This window comes from Marmota monax, unplaced genomic scaffold (genome assembly GCF_021218885.2).
Source record: "Marmota monax isolate L192 unplaced genomic scaffold, Marmota_monax_Labrador192_F-V1.1 WCK01_AAM20220418_F8-fsc01054, whole genome shotgun sequence".
NCBI classification, from domain to species: Eukaryota; Metazoa; Chordata; class Mammalia; order Rodentia; family Sciuridae; genus Marmota; species Marmota monax.
Genome location: NW_026692987.1, coordinates 72,924 through 97,254, shown reverse-complemented (window position 1 = coordinate 97,254; position 24,331 = coordinate 72,924). Strand labels below are relative to the sequence as shown.

General features: G+C 35.7%; 2 pseudogenes; one reads left to right on the top strand and one right to left on the bottom strand.

Annotated features, from left to right (window-relative positions):
- Positions 1 to 480: 480 nt before the first annotated feature.
- On the bottom strand, positions 481 to 14,337 carry LOC124098018 (tripartite motif-containing protein 49C-like; annotated as a pseudogene).
- Positions 14,338 to 17,007: 2,670 nt separating this feature from the next.
- LOC124098017 (tripartite motif-containing protein 51-like) lies at positions 17,008 to 23,388 on the top strand (annotated as a pseudogene).
- The last annotated feature ends 943 nt before the right edge of the window (positions 23,389 to 24,331 follow it).

The window sequence follows — 24,331 nt, the reverse complement described above, 5'->3', positions numbered from 1 at the left end:
AAATACTTGTCAGGCTTTTTGTGAAAGGACCCTCAATTTTGGTTTGTAGATGTTTTTCTCATAAATTGACTAGTGTTATAGGTTCACAGAAGAAGAACACAGAGGCAAAATTCTCTCCTCATTATATAATAAGTATAAGGTATCCACATATTCTGTGTATCAAATTAAGTTCATTGGTTATAAAAGAAATGCATCATTCTGACAGAGGATATGGATAATGATTGAGGCTATCCAGTTGTGTATATAGAGAAGGAGCAGAGAATATGCGGAAATTTTTAAATTTCCTCTCGGTTTTCCTGTTAACAGAAAATTTTAAAAAAAATAGTAACTGAGTCAGGACCTAATGCTTACAAATGCTTACACATTTGGTACTTAGCTTCTTCCTTGATACTTAGAAAATTAGGTAGCATGCTGTAAAGAATAGGGCAATCATCATCAGTATCCTCATCTTTGTTATAATACCTGAGCTCCCTCACTCACTTCCCTGGTACTGTTCAGCAGCCCCATCTACCAAAGGAAGTTCCTGAGCCTGTGCTCCTGAGAGCTGGAGCAGAGCAAATACAGTAGGGGGTTTTCCTCTTCCCAGAAGATCTTCTTTGTCTCTTTGCGGATCACGCACATCTTCTTCAGAGCTCAGGAATTTCCTGAGACTGGCCTTTCTGGAAGTAGACATCAAATTCTTCAGAAGAATATTGTTTTGACATATTTCTATTGTGATGTCTCTCTGCACACTCGACAATAGGCAGGAGTTTGGGCTTGTTCCCAGGAAAGGCAGAGAAAGGGCCAACAAAAGCTGTGCCCATTGCCTATGGTGGCTGGGTCCATAAATTAGTTCAGGCAGATGGAGCAGGTGCATTCTTTCTTGAAGCCTTGTGAGATTTCTAAGTCCATTTTCTGAGGGAAGAATATCAATAGATTTTATTCATCTATCTTAGAAGGGAAAAATTCCTAAATAAAATTTTTCTCAAGTTCTTATTGCATAGCACATTTCTGCCTATGGCAAAATAGACTTCCTTTTATATATGACCAAATACAAAAATTAATAAGTAAACAGATAACACAAATAAATTATGCATTTAAGAGAATATCACTCTCTACCAAGTCTAAATTATTACAAAGCACCACTTCACACTGTGAAAATATGTAATTATTTTAATCTGTTCCAGGAAACAAGGCATCATTTATAAGTCCATTTAGCTAAAGATTTGGGTTCTCATTTCTACAGTGGTTGAATTTCTAGAAATATGAGGGAAGGAATATTCCTAAATATATATTTTAGGTTTACAAGTGCAAAATTACAAGTTATCTGGAAACTAATTTCTGAGTCCTTATAAAATACAGAGGACCAACTAGGGGATACACAACTAACAAAATTAAATTAATTATCACTTTAATTCCAAACTATATCCAAGCAAAGAAAGAAGAAGAATGATTTTTTTACTAAGTAGAGAAACAGCATCATTTCACAGAGATAACCTAATTTGATGATCATTTAAAATATGAAATTTGACTTGATTTGGCTTGGGAAAGTAGCTACAGTTCCACTATAAATAGTGTACTTACCTAACCAGTGGGTCCATGGTTTCACCAGTGCTTGTTGCAGAAGGGAAAATATGAAGTCAGCTGGAGGATCACATGCTCAAATTGTAGAGGATTAGATTAAAATGTCTCTTTGACAGGTGACTTCCAAAATATGCTCTAGAGAAGAATGAGCTTGTCTCCAGGAGTGCCCTTTTACTGAGTGCCTGAAGACCACATCCAGTTTTTCCTTGATTGCATTTCAAGATCCTTCCAATCAATGCTAGTGTAGGTTATTGGGTTAGTGTGGGTGATTGGATCAATGTGGGTGGTTAAGTATGAGGTTGATTAGTTTTCAGATACAGAATATTGATGAATCACCTTATCTAATCTTCATAAATAAAGCCCTACAGGCTCACCAACAGTCACCAATTTAAAAACCAAAAAAAGTGAATCCTCAGTTTCAAATTGTATCTAATTTTTTTAGTTGTGTTCTTCTAATTTGGGGGGGGGGCTTTTAAAAACACAGAAAGAGGATGTCATCAATATATGATTTTTAGTAAATATATTTGATCATTTATAAATATTTTGCCTAAGATTGATTTTAGTTTTATTCTGTCACTATGACAGGGATTTAGTTTAGAAATTTTATTTTATTCACAAGATGTGGGGGTGCATTCCTATATTCCTAGCTAGAGAAGCTGAGGCAGGTGGCTCAGCAGTTCAAACCCCAGCCTCAGCAATTAGTAAGGTCCTAAGCAAATCGGAAAGGACCTATCTCTAACTAAAATATGAAAGGAGGCCTGGGATGTTGCTCAGTGGTTAAGTGCCCCTGGGTTCAATCCCTGGTACACACACACACACACACACACACACAAACAAAGGAAATAAAGAAAATGATTTTGTTTTTCTCACTTCAATCTAATGCTTTCCAGTAAGAGACCTATGGTCCTGCCTTGCAATGGCTTCTTAAGGAATGGCAGATTGTCAGCGTGAACTGCAAGACCAGATGAGGCCACATCCTCCAACCCATCCTGTTTGGAATGCAAAAGGTGCCACCACAAAGCCTCTACAGACTCTTTATACACTGGATGGACTTTCCTAGAACTTCCCTTGTACACAGATTAGTATCAAGAATGAATTTGTTCAGTTGTTACTAATTATGATCTTAGGATGTAAAATCAAGACTTTTAAAAATACCATATTGTATGAAAACACAAGCTTTGATTTTTAATACAAGAATTGTGGGCTTTAAGGGAGGGTGTTCAGGAGAAGTCACTGCCCTGAAATTTCCTGAGCTACAAAGGCATTAAGTTTCCCAAGAGGCCCTGTTTTTTTCCCCAGATTTTCAAAGTGTTAGATGAGGAAAGCTCCTCATTTCTAGAGACTTCAAATGTTCACATTTGCTAATTTTTTTCCCTAAAAGAGAAATCAAGGAGATACAAGCTCTAGGACACTGGCTTGGGCAGCCATACTTTTCATCTGGAAGGTGCAGTGTGATCACAGTAATTTCTGACACCTTGGATAAAACAGTTATATAAAAGGTGTAGATCAGGCAAAAATTTTGAGACAGCTGCTGTCCACAGGGGTTTATGTCAAAAGTCCCAGGTACTCAGGAGACTGAGGCTATTTGGAATGATAAAGAATTTAAGGCCAGACTGTGAAAATGAGCAAGATGATCTAAAAAAAAATGGTTGGGAGGGCTGGTTTCAGACAATGTTAATGCTGCTAAAAAGTTAGCCATGAACTTGAGTTTACCTGGGAACCAGCAAAGCATTCACTACTTCCTGTTGAAGTGTTTGGGAGTAGAATAGGGGAGAGAGAAATCCTGCCAAATACTCTGTGAGTCTGTGACTTCAAGATACTTAACCTCTGAGCTACTTACTACTTCTCTCTCTTATGCTGGTGGAGGCATGGTACAGGCAGGAGGTGGAAGCTACAAGCTAAAGACCCAGACATTCTGCACAGACAGCCAGGTTGGGACACTGTTAATCCTTTTGCATGTAGCCAACAGCATGAACCTTTAGAACACAATTCAATCTCTATGTTTCTTCCTCATTATTTTTATTTTTAAAGGGTTATATCAATAGCTTAACTTTTAAAATTTGCCTTTTAATATCAAACAGAAAAATAAATAGAAGACTTTACCAAACTTGAAATAAATGAGTGATCTGTAGAAAAGTAATAAATCTGATCTATTTACAAAAACATTGTATAAAATGTTATTTTTGTAGCTAGCATGGTGGTACACTCCTGTAAACTCAGCTACTAAGGAGACTGAGGCAGTAGAATCACATGTTTGTTTATAGGTTGGGCAATTTAGCAAGGACCTGGCTCAAAATAAAAAAAAAAAAATGAGTAGGGCTGGAGTTGTAGCTCAATGATAGAGGATCACTAAGTTTAATTCCCAGTACCACACATATGCAAAAAGAAAATTATTCTGTTTCCTTTTCCATTCTGTATAAGTAACGCTAAAAGTTCAAACAAAAGATAACAAAGTCACAAATTGCAAGGACACCTTACCCACCTTTTGTAGAACTGTGCCAACTGATTTAACTGTAAAGACTTCCAACACCTGTGCCACATCTCAATGCAGTACTGTTGTTTGCTTGGTGTCTGAATGGTGTTTCTTTTACTTTGTTCTTGTTTATTTTTACATGTTATAATTTTCTTATAAAATCTAACAATTCTGTGATAATGTAGAATTTAAATTGACAGGGTTTCTCTCATACTAGACTTTACCTTTGTGTGTTGTGTCTGAATCGATCTGGTGGGAAGTTGAGTTGGTTTTGGAATTCATTACTGATGTCATTATTTCAATGTTTCATGGGCTGCATATTCACCTAGCATTACTTTGTTTTTAGGGTTGGACTGGTTCACCAGTTTGTCTCAATATCTGTTCCACACTCTATTTCTCCCTATAAACTCTTTTCAGGCTCTCAGACAAAGTGCTTTTACATGTTACTCATCACTTGCTAGTCTCATTGGGCAATGGAAATATGAAGGATGTAGGAGCATTTTTGTGATTCCGATGAAGCCAAGATCTTAAGCACATTCCATGACCCTGAGTCTCAGGAGGGACTTTATCAGTGATCATGTCCACCTTTACCTATAGTTCTAGACTCATCACATATTTGTGTCTACTTTAAAGTTTTTCTCTGATTTTTCTATATCTTTATTTCCACTTTCCAAAATTATAATTCCCCAAAGGCAATAATATATTTTGCTCTTCTATTTGTGGCTTAAAATTTTGTTAAACAGGAGAGATAATTATTCTCCTGATGAAAAAAAGATCTTCCCCTCAATTGCAATTTGTCCTATATTTTATTCCCAGTTATTACTGACCTGTATAATTATTTTCTTATGAAGTTATTTACTATTTTAAGTTTGGAGCTTGGGATACAGCTCAGTTGGTAGAGTGTTTACCTTGTATGCACAAGGCCCTGGGTTCAATCCCCAGCACCCTGCCAAAAAAAAACTTAAGTTTTAAGGTTACTTCATGGAGTCTGCAATTTATTTAAGTAAGCCCCCATTGACATTGTGTGTGTGTGTGTTGTGTGTGTGCTTGTGTGTGTGTGTGTGTGTGTGTGTGTGTGTGTGTGGTAAAATTATCTAAAACATATTCTCTTAGTAAATATCCAACATATCTTTCCTTAGATATATACAGTGGAAAAACTGAGTATTTTTTTCAGCTTATGCTTTTGAGATTCATTCACATTGGTGAAATGAGAGTTTGTTCATTTTCATTGCTTCATAGAATTGCTTTGCATGAGTTAATAAATATTTACTTATCCATTTTACTGTTGGTAAGTATCTTTGGCTCCAAAATTTAGGGAATTATTAGAAGTCATGAAAGGAGCAACATTGCATATAAATTTTACCTAACAAGTATATGTAGAAAGTTCTGATAATATATGTTTATCCATAATGGAATACCTAAGCCTTAGGAAATGCTGTCAGTAAGTAAGCCAAAATTTATTTTTTCAATTAATATTTTCTCTAGCCTTGAGTAAGCTTCATTTATTCTACATTTTTGTCAAAACATATTATTCATCTTTAAATTTGATTTATTCTTGTCAAGGTCTAGTGATTCAATTTATGGTTTGAATTTGCAATAATCTAATGTCTCATAAAGGTGAGTACTTTTTCATATTTCACTGATTTCATATGTGTATTCTGTTTTATGATGTTACCATTCAAGAAAAGTTGTCTAATTTTTTAGCAGATTTACTTTTCTTTATTTACCAAACTTTATGCATCTGTATTAGTCAGGGCTCTCTAGAGAAACAGAACCAACAGGGTATATATAATTATTGAAAGGGGATTATTACATTGTCTTACAGAATCAGAAGCTGTATAGTCCCACAATGGCTATCTTCAGGCTGGAGTTCTGGAGAAACCAATAGCTGCTGAGTCTAAAGTACTGATGCTTCAGAACAAGAGGGATTAATGATGTAGCCCCAGTGGGATCAAAGACCTGGAAACAACCTGATAGTCACTGGCCAGAGTCCACTTTGGAAGAGTGAAGGAGGTGGAGTCTGATGCTCTCAGAATTTTGCAGCAGCAATCTAGAACTCCTCAAGAAAAATCAAGCTAGAGGGCACTGATGCCTCATTTTTCCAACTTTTATTCCATCCAGGGCCTCAACCTATGGCTGCCACAGGGTGAGTCTGTACTTCAGTTTGCTGTCCCATATGACAATCATTTCTAGAAACACTCTCATTGACATTCCCAGAGGCATTCTAACCTTAAGCATACTTTAATCCAAACTGACATTTCAGAACCACCAACATAGCATCTATGATGCATATATATTGTATCTTTGATACATACATATTCTTTTGAGGTGGATGGGTACTGGGAATTGAACCCAGGGATGCTTTATCACTGAATCACACACCATGTCAGTTCTATTTTTTGAGAAAGTATCCCACTAAGTTGCTTAGAGCCTTGGTAAACCTCTGACCCTACTACCATATCATTCCAAGTGGCTGGGATTACAGGTATCTATAATCATGCCTGGTTGTAGTTTTATTTTTTTGAGAGAAGATCTTGCTTTATTGCTCTGAACACCTGGAATGAAACCAACCACTTATTCAGGATTCCAAGTAGCTACAGGCACAGCTTATAGTGAATAGCAATTTTCCAACTCCAGTTTTATATGTTTACTCTTGAGGAATAGTATTTTTAAGCAAAAAGTCATTAATTTTAATGCAGACTAATTAAATTATTCCTCATTGATTATTGTTTTTATGTCTTGTCTAGGCAATTTCTCTATGAGACTACTATTTCCCCTTAAGTCAATCTGTAAAGGACTATGTATAGGTAGGGCTCAGGTTTCTTTTTGTCCACTTGTATAACCATTAGATTCAGCACTAGATTGATTGTCTTGTGGTTGCCAATGCAAAGGAGAATACAAATAATTGTAAATATTCACATGTATGATTATAATTTTAGAAAATAAATCATCACATAGACAATTAAGCATGACTACTCAGAATTATGGACAGGATAAGTATATAGTAATACGGTTTGAATATGCTTTGTCCTCAGTAAAAACCAAGTTAAAGTGTAATTTCATAGAGCAGTGGTGTTTTGGGATGGGGCCTTTAAGTCATGAAAAATGACCAGTGCCTTTCTCCTGGGACTGAACCTAAATAAAAGAGTGAATTCTGGGCCCTTGGAGAGTTATTTTTAAGAAAATGCATTGTTATGAAGGATGCCACCCCTGTGCTCCAACATTCTGCACTGAAAGATTTCTCCTTCTGCTTCTCAGCTATGAGCAGATTTATCATGAAACTTACCTGAAACTGAGGCACCATGACCTAGAACTTACCTGTTTTCAGAACTGTGAGGTAAACAAATCTTTTCTTTATAATTTACTCAGTTGCAGGTTTTGAGTGAAAACAACAGAAAATGGACCAAGATGAGTAAATTAGTTAGGTAAAAAAAGAAGGGATAAAATTATTTTCTTATAACCATTGAGTCTTTATGTTCATGCTTGTTTGGTTAGAGAAAAAGACATGTTCTCATAGGTTGAATTTTAACATTATTAAATCATACTTTATCTATTCTTTCATTTGTGACAGTTCAGGAATAAAGTAAAACCAGAAAATATATTCTATTTCATGTACCATAGGCAATTATAGTCCTCAAAAGAATAAATTAAAAAAAAACATAAATTTTTGGAATATATGGGCTTTTAATATTATCACCATAATTCATAACACATTAAATAGGTTTTCACAACATTAGAAGGAATGTAAAGTTAACAAAATACAACCTGTTTGTCATGTTTGATAAGACCCAAGGTAGAGGGCTTCCTTAGATATTGAGTTTCCCATACATTGGGGCATAGTCCTTATCTATGTCTGGGCAGAAGTGACTACAGCAGAAAACAAGCTAAAGATAGGGAGAAAAGGAACAGGAACGAATCCTGTATATCAGCAAATTTGAGCAACATTAATAAAGCTCACAGTTCTAACTTCATAATCCAGAAGTACTCCAATTTGGCCAATGGCCCTTGGTACATATTGAAGTATAATTGGTAAAGAGAGTGCAATAGAAACCTTCCTTAACACATCCAAGAAGTAAGAGCCCCTCCACCTCATCCATCTTGTAATTTCTGTTCTTTTTCCAATAATCATTACAGACGCCAAAAGCCCAGTTCCAAGAGTCACCCAGTTTCAAGGGTATCCCACTTCTGCCTCCCAGTAATATCTGCCAATGGTAAAAGTCTGAGTACCCCAGGCAAGAAAGCATTCTGATGTTAGGTTGATCCAGGAGGCACCTTGTGGATCACATCCAACATTCATGCTTCTCAACTCTCTATACAGGAAGACGTGGCAGTTGGCTCTTTCAGGACACAGAGTAATAGCAACTGCAAGAAAAATATTGCAGACATGAATGTAAAAAATAAGAAGTTAAAGTCTTAAAGAAGTCTTCCTGTGAAGAAATGATATTACTGAGAAATGTGAAATTGTAACAGCAACAATGATTTTGGTTGTAAAAATCTAATAAATTATGGGCATGAATAGTAAATCTACAGAACAAATAAATTCCTTCCACAGACTCATAAATTTGTTGACAATGTGAAAAATCAAATATTGAGTCAAATATGAAACCGATATCTTTTAATTTTATTTTTCTTTCAAAATAGCTACAGAGATGATGTCCTGAACTCTCTGGAGACATCAAAAATAAGTATCAGAAAAATATTCCTATTTCAAAAAATGGTGTCATTATTTGGATGAGAAGTGAAGATTTTCTCTCTTGTAAGCTTTTCTAAACAACTGGATAAAAATCTATTTATACATTTTAGAAAGTATCACTTTATGAAATGAATTCTTATTTACAGTTCCTAAATATTCAAATATATTGTACATGCTGTCGGAATCCACTTGAATCCTTTCTGTTATTCCTCAAATTTTGTAATTTTAGAAGGAATAATTTAAAATTTATTTATGCAAAACTTTTCACTATCCCTAAGTTTTCTGCATGCTCTGTACTGCCCTCCATTTATGAGATTTAACATGTAGCTTTTTATATTGAGCAACCTGAAATCAATTTTATTTTTATTTTCCTTTCTTGGTGATAAAGTTGATTTCTTCTCTTAGATTTTCTCTAGCTATTCAAAATTTTATGCCATATAAAATCATATATACCCATGGTAAAAACAACATAAAGTTCTATTCAACTATTTACCCTTCAAAGCTTCTCCTAACAATTCAAATTTAGCAGAGTAAGGTGGCTTATGTCTGAAATCCCAGAAGACTGGGATAAGCAGATGAAAAGTTCAATGCCAGCTTGGGCAAATTAATGAGACTCTGTTACAAAAAATACTGGGGGCTGCATATCTGGCTAACTGGTAGGGTGCTTGCCTAATATGTGGGAGGCCCCAAGTTAAAATGCCAGGACCATTTTTTTAAAAATAATGAACATACTGAACAACTGCATAAATTTGATTGTGAAATTGAATAATGAAACTTAAATCTGAGTATAGCTCTGTTTATTGAAATTACCAATTTTTATATCACTTGTTTTATATATACCTCAGGACATATGAGCCTGGATTATATTTACGTAGTTTTTTTTTTTTTTTTCACTCTTTATACTGTAAATTTGACTATAGTGACATACTCAAGGATTTGCAGTCATATTATTTATTTATAAAAATAAGTAAAATATTTAATAAAAGGGAAATACCAGCCATGTGGTCCTAACAACAAATAATACATATGAGAATACTGCCAAAGCACTTATGCTTACCTTGAAAGCAATTGAGCCTGTGGATTAATCCAGTGATGGGCCCTGCATTGGGTTCTGGATTCACAGGCTGGGCTATATATAGCTGCATAGATTCAATTATGCAATAAGGAAGATGCAGTGAACATATGTACAGTCAGAAAACCATGACTTTTCTTGATAAGACACTTTATAAGAATTGTTGCAACACACAGATGTGGAAATACAGAAATCATCAGTTTGTGAAATGAATTCTTATTCACAGTTCCTAAGTATTTAAAAATATTGTAAATGCTGTTGAAATCCATTGTAATCCTTTCTGTTACTCGTCAAATTCTGTAAATATGCTTAGTTTTCTGTTCACTTGCATATATATATAAGAGTAAAAATCTGGTGTCCATTACCATTCTGCACTGAAATCTCCCTATCTGCAGTCACAAGCTTCTCTAAAAACTGGAGAGTTTTTTGCCTCCTTAACAGAGAGAGTGTCAGAAGAATCCTAGGCAGTGATATCTTCTTCCTTGAGCTGTGCTAGCCTGGAGGACCCACAGAGTTCTAATGCTTTGAGTTTATTTCAACTATCATTTAAAAATGTCAACTTATACATATAAAATTAACAAATCTCTAGAGGTTTCACACATTGGAGCACTCTATCTCTCCTGTTAGCCTGTGTTCCCACTATTAGCTCTGTGAGGTGTTTGACTTCATCAGCCTTGTGAACACTTAGTATTTCTCCTTCATCTGCATAGGCTTTCCAGAACTGGAAACAAAACCAGGAATGGAAGGATTTTGAAATGATTTCTCTTTTGCAACATTTTTATTGAAGCTACTCCAAAATTACTGAGAATAAGAACTAAGAGAGATGTCAAATTAGGTGGGGGAAGAAAAAAGTAGATCAATGATAATAGTGACTGAGTATTCCAATGAATCATGCACTGGAGTAGTCCTGACTAGTACTGTAAAAACTGCAAAAGCATCTGCTGGGAGGCAGGTAAACATTCACCTGTACATTGTGTCTCCAATGATCTGTGAAAAAAAAAATAAAAATTCTGAATAATCTTCACAAGATCCCTCTACCATTAAGTACAGTGTGAGATTTTTGAATCAGCTCCAGAAGCTACTAGTCCTCAAGAAGTTCTGTCTTCCATCCTGGGGTGCATTTCCAACTTCTTTTCTACTCAAAAGAAAACAGTCCACTATAGAATCCAGGTAAAGTCTGGTTCTTCAATATTCTCTGTGAGTGGGAGGGGATGACGCTGTGGAATCTGGGTTCTGCTGCAACCATAAATAAATCCCAGCAATTGTCTAAATGCCCTGTGTCTCAGGTGAGCAGACACAAAGCAGTAGCAATAAGGTCTATATTCCTGAATCTCCCATCTTGTTATGTAGGTGAATTAACCAGAATACCCATGTTCAGCTCACTAATTGGTGAATTTCTAAAAGTCCCAAATATGTTGTTGATTTTCAGAGGGGGCCTATACATTAATCATTCCATACATTTTTGTTACTTACAGATAATATAGGAGGGATCCTTGGTTTTTAGAAATCCTTGGAAGAAGTGACCTCGTAGCAAAGTAACCACAGTTGTGGAAAAATATGTTTGTACACCCAAACTTGAAGCAACAGGGGAAGTGGATTTCAGTTGTGAAATGCAATAGCTATATATGCCTGTCCTACATCCCCACGTATCAGTAGTTATGTGGACTGACTCCACATCTGGTCTGTGGCATATTTCCTTCAGCTCCTCATATATTCCTCTTAAGATCTCTGTCATATGAATCATTCTGGTTTTACTCTCTTTGAGCTGCTCAAAAATGTCTTTCCTCTCTTTCTGCAGCCTCTCTGAATGATGCCATTCTTCCTCATAATAAAATGAAGGCATCTTCCCATATTCAAATCTGATTGCTTCTCTTCTTAAATTTATGTAGTTCTGCAGTAAAATTAAATTCATCAAAATATAAACCTATCCCTCTAAATCCTGTTGAAACTCACTAATTCTAGGACTTACCTTTCCTATGTTTATACATGAATATACCACCATTGAAATTCCACATCATGTACTATCACAAGAATGGGATTCTAATCAGAATAAGTTTTAATCTAAGTATGCATAATATGTCAAAGTATATTCTACTGTCATGTGTATTTTAAAAGAAGAAACAAAAAATAAAATAAAGAAACTCCCAGATTCTTGTTTGTCTTATTAACAATTATACTTAAGCCTTCATCTTGTCAAACTTTCAGAATCCACAAACTTTTATTCCTTTCCTTTTTTACAAATATCCATGGCTCCTTTCTTTCTTTCTAATTAATTTTATGAGGCTAGACTCAAACTTGTAATCTTTCTGCCTTAGCCTCCCAAGCAGCTGAGATTACAAGACTGCACTACCATGTCCTTTACTCTGCATCATGGTCAACAGTTTTAATCAACAGGGTACATTCACTTAATTCATGATAAAGAGTTTTCTAAAACAATCCACACAAAAAATAAATTTGTTTTATCCTTTCCAACCCATATGTGAGGAAACATAACCCATTTCATATTTAAGGACTTTAGACTACAATGAATGGATTGAAATCCATTCGCTTTTCTTGAGTTTAAGCCAAGTCACTTAAACCTACCTACTGTAACCTCAGAGTACAATAGTCATCTCCAAGCACTTCACCCAGCTAACTGTAATACTGAAGTGTCATTTAGCACCTGACCTTATTATCTCTCTGAGACCATTTTCTTCAATTCTCTTCAAAAGTCATTCCAATATATGACATCAACTTCAACATGACCTCAGTAACCTCCCTCCCAATATACCAAGTGCAATTATTTGTCATGTGCTTCTCTCTGTATTGACATTCTATGGCTATGTTCATCTTCAGGAATTAATCTCAAACTAATTTTTTAGTGAAAAATTTTGCCAGCATCTATTTAAAATTTAAACCTAATCTGCAGTCTCTGCTCTTTTACTCATTTTCAACTTTCCTGCTTAATTAGTCTAAAAAAGTTATCATGCTCTAATATATCAAGAATTTTACTTATTTACATGATGGCCATTTTCCTTTCTGATTTGTATCCTAACCTTTCCAATAAGAGATTTTTGCAGCCTTGTTTTCTGCCATAGTTTTATCTTATTATTTGTAATAGAGTTATCATGAAACAATTTTTAAATTAATTTTAATTTAAATTATAACACACTCAGGATAAACATCCACAAAGAAAATTAGTTATTTAAAAAGTATTCTCAAATTTGTAATCTTCTACTCAAAACACAAAGCTATGTCACTCATCATATTTCCCCTCCATACTTTATATTATGTTGTTAAATATTAATTGTTTGGGGTAATTTCAGACTGTTCTTATATTTGAATCATTTATCCCTCTCTCTGAAATTTTCCACTTTCCATTTCTGATCACTTATTTTTCACAAGCAGTCAGCTTAATCTGCTTTGGAAGCTGCATTTGAATTTTCAGTGACTACCAAATGCCACTTTTGCCTGCCATTTACATCATCCCAGCACATATGACATTTTGAAATGGCCCAGTTTTTTATAGCTGTTGTGTAAGTACTAAGTGTACCTTTACCTGTAGTAAAGCAGAGTGATTTTGATAATATCTGTGTCTCAACTAGAAACCCTAGCTAAGGGCCATACTGCTCTAAATAGAAACTGAGGAAATACTTTGACTATTGACTCCTCCCCTTTCTCGTTCAATCCTAGAGAACACTAGAGATTCAGATCTATTTCCTACTTTAAACATTGCATATATGCCCCCCTAACTTCCTGTTGAAGGCAGAAGTATACCACTAACCTCCCATGAGTTCATAGTCAGGTGACTTTCACAATATTTTTCCCATAAACATTGCATTTTCTTCAGCAGATTCTTCTGTACAAGAACCATAAATTAGAGGAGCAGCAAAAAATAGTGTAACAATCAGACCTTCACATAGGAAAGAAATCAGCAATGAGAGATAAATTAACCTCATTGAAAATAATAGGGTCATTATGTTTTCTCTGTTCCTTTCAGATGTTTGCCAAATATGGGAAGCCTGAGACTTGGAAGCCAGAAGGCATTCTGAATGGGAAACAAGACTCATCCATTCCCCAAGAAAACAGACCCATGATGATTTCTTTGGTCTTATAAGCATGGATCTTCAGAGGAATCACTTGCCCTGTGCTTCTCAGTAGCACTTTCGATTGGCCATGTCTGTGGGCTTCATGCTTCTGGGATTTAGAGCACAGCAAACAGAGAAAGTTCTTGTCTTCTTCACAGAAAATCTTCTTTATCTCCTTATGAGCCTCACACATGTGTTACTCAGAGCTCAGAAATGGCCAAAGACTGTCTTTCTTTCTGGCAAGGGCTGCCAGTTTCTTCACACGAACATTTGTTTTAAAGTCTCTCTTCTGTACCATCTGCTTGCATAGACAGAAGGTAACAAGATCTGGGAGATCATGCCAGCTAAGGTAGACACCGGGCCTACAAAAGCTGTGCCCAAAGGCTAAGGTGATTGGATCTATAAAGTACTTCATGCAGACAGGGCAGATGATTTCCTTCTGGAAGGCTTGCATGATTCTGGAATCCATATTTGTGAAGAAGAAGAAGAAGAAGAAGAAGAAGAAGAAGAAGAAGAAGAAGAAGAAGAAGAAGAAGAAGAAGAAGAAGAAACAGCAACATGTCATTTCTGAGCCTGATTAGGCAAAATGGTTCTCGAGACCCATACCTGGGGAGTAATAACTACATTTTATTTTCTTAAAAAATGGTCATTAAAGTAGCGCAAATTCTATTCTATAACACAAAAGAAATAACTGAATCACAAGGAGAGCCTTCAGCTTTATGTCAGGCATAATTCTGATTAGATAACTCATATTCCTGCCACACTGAGTTTCTACTCCCATCAGAATGGAAATTTGTGTCTTAATCCTCTGGCTGTGGGTGTAGGACTTGGGTAATAAGGGCCTACAAACAATTATAATTGTTTCCATTCATCTTTTCAATAAAAGGAAAATGAAAGCAGGTTTATTGGGGAAAGTCTACTTGGGCCAATGAAGTATGAGAAGTTCACTAGAAAGAGCCCAGATCTTTAAAAGTAAAACTCACAAAAAACAAATATATATATATATATATATATATATATATATATATATATATATATATATGAAAGAGATTGTGGGGCATATCCATGAGAAAAATAATGATGTAAAGAAATTGTATCATTTGTAATATGTTCAATTCCTCCAAACTGTGGGTACATTACTCTTTCTCTCTGTTGGTATTGAGAATTGATCTTAGTGGGTTCTTGAACCCTGAGTCATCTCCCTATTTATTAATTTATTTGTATTTTGAGACATGGTAGTATAATGATGAGGGTCTCCTTTCATCTTCTGTGCAACTCCCCTTCTCCCTCCCATTCCCTTCCACCACTCTTCCCTGTTTAATGGTAATCTTCTTCTCAGGCTCTTCCTCCCCACTCTATTTTGAGTCACCCCCTTATATCAGAGAAGACATTTGGCATTTGTTTTTCAGGGATTGGCTAACTTTACTTAGCATAATCTATAATGCCATCCATTTCCCTGCAAATGCCATGTTCTTGTTATTTTTTAGTGCTGAGTAATTTTCCATTGTGTATAAATGACACTTTTTTTATCCATTCATCTATTTAACGGCATCTAGGTTGGTTCTAGCTATTGTGAATTGTGCTGCAATGAACATTGATGTAGCTGTGTCCCTGTAGTATGCTCTTTTTAGGTCTTTTGGTTATAGTCTGAGAAGGGGAATAGCTGGGTCTAATGGTGGTTCTATTCCCAGGTTTCCAAGGAATCTCCACACTGCTTTCCAAATTGGCTGCACCAATTTGCAGTCCCACCAGCAGTGTACAAGTGTTCCTTTTTTCCCAACAACCTCACCAGCATTTGTTTTTGTTTGACTTCATAATGGCTGCCATTCTTACTGGAGTGAGATGGTATTTAAGAGTGGTTTTAATTTGCATTTCTCTGATTGCTACAGATGGTGGGCATTTTTTCATGTATTTGTTGATTGATTGTATATCCTTCTCTGAGAAGTGTCTGTTTAGATCCTTGGCCCATTTGTTAATTGGGTTATTTGTTTTTTGTTATTTAACTTTTTTGAGATCTTTGTATACTCTGGATATTAGAGCTTTATCTGAAGTGTGAGGGGTAAAAATTTGTTCCCAGAAAAAATTGTTCTCCCTTATTATTTCTCTTGCTGAGAAAAAACTTTTTAGTTTGAATACATCCCATTTATCATCAATATATATGCCCCAAACAATGGTGCTGCTATGTTCATAAAACAAACTCTCCTCAAGTTCAAGAGACAAATAGACCACAACACATAATTATGGATGACTTGAACTGATTCTTGATTGCTGTTTTGACCATCTGAAAATGTCTGATTCTGGCTTCTTCACTCTTCCAAAGCACACTCTGCCAGTGATTCACTAGGGAGTTTCCAGAAACTTGCAGTCTTGGACTTGGACTTGATCCCTTTTGTTTTGAGGCTTCAGCCTCTTGGACTGTACAGCTACTGGTTCTTCCAGCTCTCCAGCCTGCAGGCATCTTTTGTGGAACATCCAGCTTCTGGTTGACATAAAAAACATTCCTGTTTATAATTATACTTCCTATTATATATATATATATATATATATATATATATATATATATATATATATATATATATATATATTTGGTTTTTGTTAGTTTTATTTTTAAAGAGCTGGGCTTCTGTGTCCTGCTCTCCAAAGATATTTTATAAAACTTCTGAGTGAACTTCTCATACTTCATTGACCCAAATAGACTTTCGCAGATAAACCTGCTTCCATTTTCCATTTATTGAAAATAGGAATGGCAACAATTATAATTGTTTGTAGGCCCCTTATTACCCAAGTCCTACACCCACAGCCAGAGGATTAAGACTCAAATTTCTATTCTGGTGGGAGTAGAAACTCAGTGTGGCAGGAATATGAGTTATCTAATCAGAATTATGCCTGACATAAAGCTGAAGGCTCTCCTTGTGATTCAGTTCTTCTTTTGTGTTATAGAATAGAGTTTGTGCTACTTTAATGACCATTTTTTAAGAAAATAAAATGTAGTTATTACTCCCCAGGTATGGGTCTCGAGAACCATTTTGCCTAATCAGGCTCAGAAATGACATGTTGCTGTTTCTTCTTCTTCTTCTTCTTCTTCTTCTTCTTCTTCTTCTTCTTCTTCTTCTTCTTCTTCTTCTTCTTCTTCACAAATATGGATTCCAGAATCATGCAAGCCTTCCAGAAGGAAATCATCTGCCCTGTCTGCATGAAGTACTTTATAGATCCAATCACCTTAGCCTTTGGGCACAGCTTTTGTAGGCCCGGTGTCTACCTTAGCTGGCATGATCTCCCAGATCTTGTTACCTTCTGTCTATGCAAGCAGATGGTACAGAAGAGAGACTTTAAAACAAATGTTCGTGTGAAGAAACTGGCAGCCCTTGCCAGAAAAAAAAAAACAGTCTTTGGCAATTTCTGATCTCTGAGGAACACATGTGTGAGGCTCATAAGGAGATGAAGAAGATTTTCTGTGAAGAAGACAAGAACTTTCTCTGTTTGCTCTGCTCTAAATCCCAGGATCATGAAGCTCACAGACACTGGCGAATCGAAAGTGCTGCTGAGGAGCACAGGGTAAGTGATTTCTCTGAAGATCCATGCCTATAAGAACAAAGAAATCAACATGGGTCTCTTTCCTTGGGGAACGGATGACTCTCTGTTTCCCATTCAGAATCTCTTCTGGCTTCTAAGTCTCAGGCTTCCCATATTTGGCAAATATCTGAAAGGAACAACAACAAAAATGGCCCTGTTATTTTCAATGGGGTTAATTTATCTCTCATTTCTGGTTTCTTGCCTATGTGAAGGTCTGAATGTAACACTATTTTTTTTGCTGCTTCTCTAATTTATGGTTCTTTTACAGGAGAATCTGCTGAAGAAAATGCAATGTTTATGGGAAAAATATTGTGAAAGTCACAGAAACCTAACCATGGAGATGTTTACTGTGGACTCATGAGAGGTTAGTGCTATGCTTCTGCCTTCAACATGAAGTTAGGGGGGCATATATGCAATGTTTAAAGTAGGAAATAGATCTGAAACTCTAGTGTTCTCTAGGATTGAACAAGAAAGGTGAGGAGTCAATAGTCAAAGTATTTCCTCAGTTTCTATTTAGAGCAGTATGGCCCTTAGCTAGGGTTTCTAGTTGAGACACAGATATTATCAAAATCACTCTGCTTTACTACAGGTAAAGGTACACTTAGTACTTACACAACAACAACAAAAACCTGGGCCATTCCCCAATGTCATATGTGCTGGGATGATGTAAGTGACATGCAAAAGTGGCATTTGGTAGTCACCGAAAATTCAAAAGCAGCTTCCAAAGCAGATTAAGCTGACTCCTGGTGAAAAATAAGTGATCAGATATGAGTGGAAAATTTCATAGAGGGAGATAAATTGTTCAAATATAAGAACAGTCTGAAATTACACCAAACAATTAATATTTAACAACGTAATATAAAATATGTAAGGGAAATATGATGAGTGACATAGCTTTGTGTTTTGAGTAGAAAATTACCAATTTGAGAATAATTTTCAAATAACTAATTTTCTTTGTGTATATTCATCCTGAGTGTACTTTAATTTAAATGAACATTATTTTAAAAATTGTTTCATGAAAACTCTATTACAAATAATAAGTTAGAAAATAAGGCAGAAAACAAGGCTGCAAAAATCTCTTATTGGAAAGGTTAGGATACAAATCAGAAAGGAAAATGGCCATCATGTAAATAAGTAAAATTCTTAATATATTAGAGTATAATAACTTTTTAGACTAATTAAGCAGGAAAGTTGAAAATGAGTAAAAGGGCAGAGACTGGAGATGATGTTTAAATTTTAAATAGTTGGTGGCAAAATTTTTCACTAAAGATTACTTTGAGATTAAGTCCTGAAGAGGAACATAGCCATAGTGTGTCAACCCAGAGAGAAGCACATGTCAAGTAATTGCACTTGGTATATTGGGAAGGAGGTTACTGAAGTCATATTGAAGTTGATGTCATAGATTGAAATGAGTTTTGAAGAGAATTGAAGAAAATGGTATCAGAGAGATAATAGGGTCGGATGCTAAATGACACTTCAGAATGACAGTTAGCTGGGTGAAGTGCATGGAGATGACTATTGTACTCTGAGGTTACAGTAGGTAGGTTTAAGTGACTTGGCTTAAACTCAAGAAAAGCGAATGGATTTCAATCCATTCATTGTAGTCTAAAGTCCTTAAGTATGAAATGGGTTCTGTTCCCTCACATATGGGTTGGAAAGGATAAAACAAATTTATTTTTGTGTGGATTGTTTTAGAAAACTCTATATCATGAATTAAGTAAATGTATCCTGTTGAATAAAACTGTTGACCATGATGCAGAGTAAAGGGCATGGTAGTGCAGTCTCAGCAAATTAATGAGATTCTATATCAACATTAAGTAGAAAGAAAGAAAGAAAGAAGGAAAGAAAGAAAAGATCCATGGGTATTTGTAAAAAGGAAAGGAATAAAAGTTTGTGGATTCTGAAAATTTGACAAAATTAAGGCTTGAATGTAATTGTCAATAAGACAAACAAGAATCTGGGTTTTTTTTTATTTTATGTTTGTCCTTTAAAAATACACATGACAGTAGAATGTATTTTGACATATTATGCATACCTAGATTATAACTTATTCTGATTAGAATCCCATTCTTGTGATAGTACATGATGTGGAATTTCACTAGTGGTATATTCATATATAAACATAGGAAAGGTAAGTCCTAGAATTAGGGAGATTCAACAGGAGTTAGAGGGATAGGTCTATATTTTGGTGAATTTAATTTTACTGCAGAACTACATAAATTTAAGAAGGGAAGCAATTAGATTTTAATATGGGAAGATGCCTGCATTTTTGCTATGAGGAAGAATGGCATCATTCAGAGAGGCTACAAAAAGAGAGGAAAGACATTTTTGAGCAGCTCAAAGATAGTAAAGCCAGAATGGCTCATATGAAAGAGATCTTAAGAGGAATATATGAGGAGCTGAAGGAAATATGCCACAGACCAGATGTGGAGTCACTCCAGGTAACTACTGATAAATGGGGATGTAGGACAGGCATTTATAGCTGTTGCATTTCACAACTGAAATCCACTTCCCCTGTTGCTTCCAGTTTGGGTGTACAAATATATTTCCCCACAACTGTGGTTACTTTGCTATGAGGTCACTTCTTCCAAGGATTTCTAAAAACCAAGGATCCCTCCTATATTATCTGTAAGTAACAAAAATGTATGGAATGATTAATGTATAGGCCCCCTCTGAAAATCAACAACATATTTGGGACTTTTAGAAATTCACCAAGTAGTGAGCTGAACATGGGTATTCTGGTTAATTCACAGACATAAAAAGATGAGATGATTCAGGAATATAGACCTTATTGCTACTCCTTTGCGTTTGCTCACCTGAGACACAGGGCCTTTGGACAATGGCTGGGATTTATGTATGTTTGCAGCAGAGCCCAGACTTCACAGCCTCTTCGCCTTCCAGGAACACAGAATGTTGGAGAACCAGACTTTACCAGAATTCTATAGTGGACTGTTTTCTTTTGAGTTGAGAAAAAGTGGTAAATGCAACCCAGGGTGGAGGATAGAACTTTTGGGGAACTAGTAGCTTCTGGAGCTGATTCAAAAATCTCACACTGTACCTAATGGTAGAGGGTTCTTGTGAAAATCACTCAGACTTTTTATTTTTCTTTTTGCAGGTCTTTGGAGACACACTGTACAAGTGAATGTTTACCTGCCTCCCAGCAGATGCTTTTGTAGTTTTTACAGCACTAGTCAGGACTACTATAGTGCATAATTCATTGGAATACTCAGTCACTATTGTCATTGATCTACTTTTTTCTTCCCCCACATAATTTGACATCTCTCTTAGTTCCTATTCTCAGTAATTTTGGGAGTAGCTTCAATAAAAAATGTTGCAAAAGAGAAATTATTTCAAAATCTTTCCATTCCTGGTTTTCTTTTCAGTTCTGGAAAGCCTATGCAGATGAAGGAGAAATACTAAGTGTTCACAAGGTTGATGAAGTTAAACACCTCATAGAGCTAATAGTGGGAACCCAGGCTAACAGTAGAGATAGAGTGGTCCAATGTGTGAAACTTCTAGAGATTTGTTAATTTTGTATATTTTGACAGTTTTAAATGATAGTTGAAAGAAACTCAAAACATTACAACTCTGTGGGCCCTCCAGGCTAGCTCAGCTCCAGGAAGGCGATATCACTGCCTAGGATTCTTATGACACTTTCCCTGTGAAGGAGGCAACAGACAGTTCCAGTTTTTAGAGAAGCTTGTGTCTGCAGATAGGGAGATTTCAGTGCAGCATTTACAATATATTTACAATATATTTAAATATGTAGGAACTGTGAATATGAATTAATTTCACAAAGTGATAATTTCTGTATTTCCACATCTGTTTATTGCAAGAATTCTTATAAAGTGTCTTATCAAGAAAAGTCATGATTTTCTGACTGTACATACATTTATTTTTGCTTTCTTTTTTTTAATTTTTTTTTTCATTTTTATTGTTGGTTGTTCAAAACATTACATAGTTCTTGATATATCATATTTCACACTTTGATTCAAGTGGGTTTTAACTGCATCTTCCTTCTTGCAGGATTGAATCTATGCAGCTGTATATAGCCCAGCCTGTGAATCCAGAACTCAGTGCAGGGCCCATCACTGGATTAATCCACAGGCTCACCTGCTTCTGAGTTAAGCATAAGCCCATTGGCAGTATTCTCATGTGTATTATTCGTTGTTAGGACCACATGGCTGGTATTTCCCTTTTATTAAATATTTTATTTATTTTTATAAATAAATAATATGACTGCAAATCCTTGAGTATGTCTCTATAGTCAAATTTACAGTATAAAGAGTGAAAGATAAAAAACCATTTAAATAAAATCTAGGCTCATATGTCCTGAGGTATATATAAAACAAGTGATATAAAAATTGGAAATTTTAATAAATGGACCCACACTCAGATTTAATTTTCATTATTCAATTTCACATACAAATTTATGCAGTTGTTCTATATGTTCATTATTTTTAAAAAATGGTCCTGGCATTTTAACTTGGGGCCTCCCAGATGTTAGGCAAGCACCCCAGCAGTTAGCCAGATATGCAGCCCCCGCTTTTTTCTTTTTGTAACAGAGTCTCACTAATTTGCCCAAGCTGGCGTTGAACTTTTCATGTTCTTATCCCAGTCTTCTGGGGTTTCAGACATAAGCCACTTTATTCTGTTAAATTTGAATTTTTAAGAGAAGCTTTGCAGAATAAATAGTTGAATAGAACTTTATGTTGTTTTTACCATGGGTATATATGATTTATATGGCATAAAATTTTGAATAGCTAGAGAAAATCTAAGAGAAGAAATCAACTTTGTCACCAAGAAATGAAAATAAAAATAAAATTGATTTCAGTTTGCTCAATATAAAAAGCTACATGTTAAATCTTATAAATGCAGGGCAGTGCAGAGCATGCAGAAAACTTAGGGATAGTGAAAAGTTTTACATAAATAAATTTTAAATTATTCTTTCTAAAATTAAAAACTTTGAGAAATAACAGGATTCAAGTGGATTCCAACTGCATTTACAAAATATGTGAATATTTAGGAACTGTGAATAAGAATTAATTTCATAAAGTGATACTTTCTAAAATGTATAAATAGATTTTTATCTAGTTATCTAGAAAAGCTTACAAGAGAGAAAATCTTAACTTCTCATCCAAATAATGACACCATTTTTTTGAAATAGGAATATTTTTCTGATACTTATTCTTGATGCCTCCAGAGTATTCAGGGCATCCTCTCTGTAGCTCTTTTGAAATAAAAATTAAATTAAAAGGCATTGGTTTCATATTTGACTCAATATTTGATTTTTCACGTTGTCAACAAATTTCTTATCTGTGGTAAGGAATTTGTTTGTTCTGTAGATTTACTATTCATGCCCATGATTTATTAGATTTTTACAACCAAACTCATTGTTGCTGTTACAATTTCACATTTCTCAGTAATATCATTTCTTCACAGGAAAACTTTTTTAGGACTTTAACTTCTTATTTTTTACATTCATGTCTGCAATATTTTTCTTGCAGTTGCTATTACTCTGTGTCCTGAAAGAGCCAACTGCCACGTCTTCTTGTACAGAGAGTTGAGAAGCATGAATGTAGAATGTGATCCACAAGGTGCCTTCTGAATCAATCCAACATCAGGTTTCTTTCTTTCCTGGGGTACTCAGACTTTTACCACTGGAAGATATTACTGGGAGGTGGAAGTAGGAGACTCTTGGAACTGGGCTTGTGGAATCTGTAATGATTATTGGAAAAAGAACAGAAATTACAAGATGGATGAGGTGGAGGGGCTCTTCCTTCTTGGATGTGTTAAGGAAGGTTTCTATTGCACTCTTTTTATCACCTCCCCAATTGTACTTCAATATGTACCAAGGTCCATTGGCCAAATAGGAGTATTCCTGGATTATGAAGGTAGAACCATGAGCTTTATTAATGTTGCTCAAAGTTCACTGATATACTGTTGAGAGTCACAGCCGAAGGGACCCCAGCAAACTTTCAGACTGCCAGCTGATGATTGGATCACAGCAGCCCCAGCAAAATCTAGCTGATTGGCTCCTCTGCGGTGATGTTCATTGGGCTGTTTCCCTGCCCTTTCAGACCACGGAGCTGCTCATTGGGGAACTTTTTTGGCTCTGCCCACGTGACCCAGCCAATCAGCCTCAAGAGCAGGAGGATTGTGGGAGGTGGAGAGGCTTGTGGTTGTGAGAGAGGCTTGTGGGAAGCCAGTGGTGGCAGTTGGGCTCTGAGGGTTTTTCCTGATGAGCGGTTTTGTTTGGCGTGTGTGGTTCTAAAAATAAAGTTTGTTTCTTGGACAAGTGGCTCCTGAATTGTGCCCAGCCAGACTGTGGCATTCATTAGCCCAATGTCTCCCTCTACTGCATCATGGGCAAATACCCGGTATTCAACTCCTTTGATACCTAGTTTTGTTAAACCCTCGTCCTATGGGGCAATTCCTTTTAAAATGTCCTGTTTGTTCACAATTGCAGCATGTTCTTGGCCTGGCATCTAAAGCCTGTTTTACTGCAGCTGCCACAATTTGCCCTTGTTCATTAATGTCTCTGGCATCTAAAGCCTGTTTTACTGCAGCTGCCATGACTTGCTCTTGTTCATTAATGTCTTTACATAATTTAATATATGTGTTTAAATCTTTATGTTTCCATGGTCTAATGATATCTCTGCACCAAGGATTTGCTTGGTCATAAGCCAGTTGTTTTATTAATGACATTGCTTGTTCTGTATTCCCCAAAACTCTGGTAGCTGTTTGAATAAGCCTATCTACAAATTCAGCGTAAGATTCATTAGCTCTTTGTATTACCTTAGATAATTGACCTTGTAAACCTCCATGTCCTTGTAAAGTCTTCCATGCCCTAACTGCCTCTACAGCAATTTGTGCGTATACACCAGGAT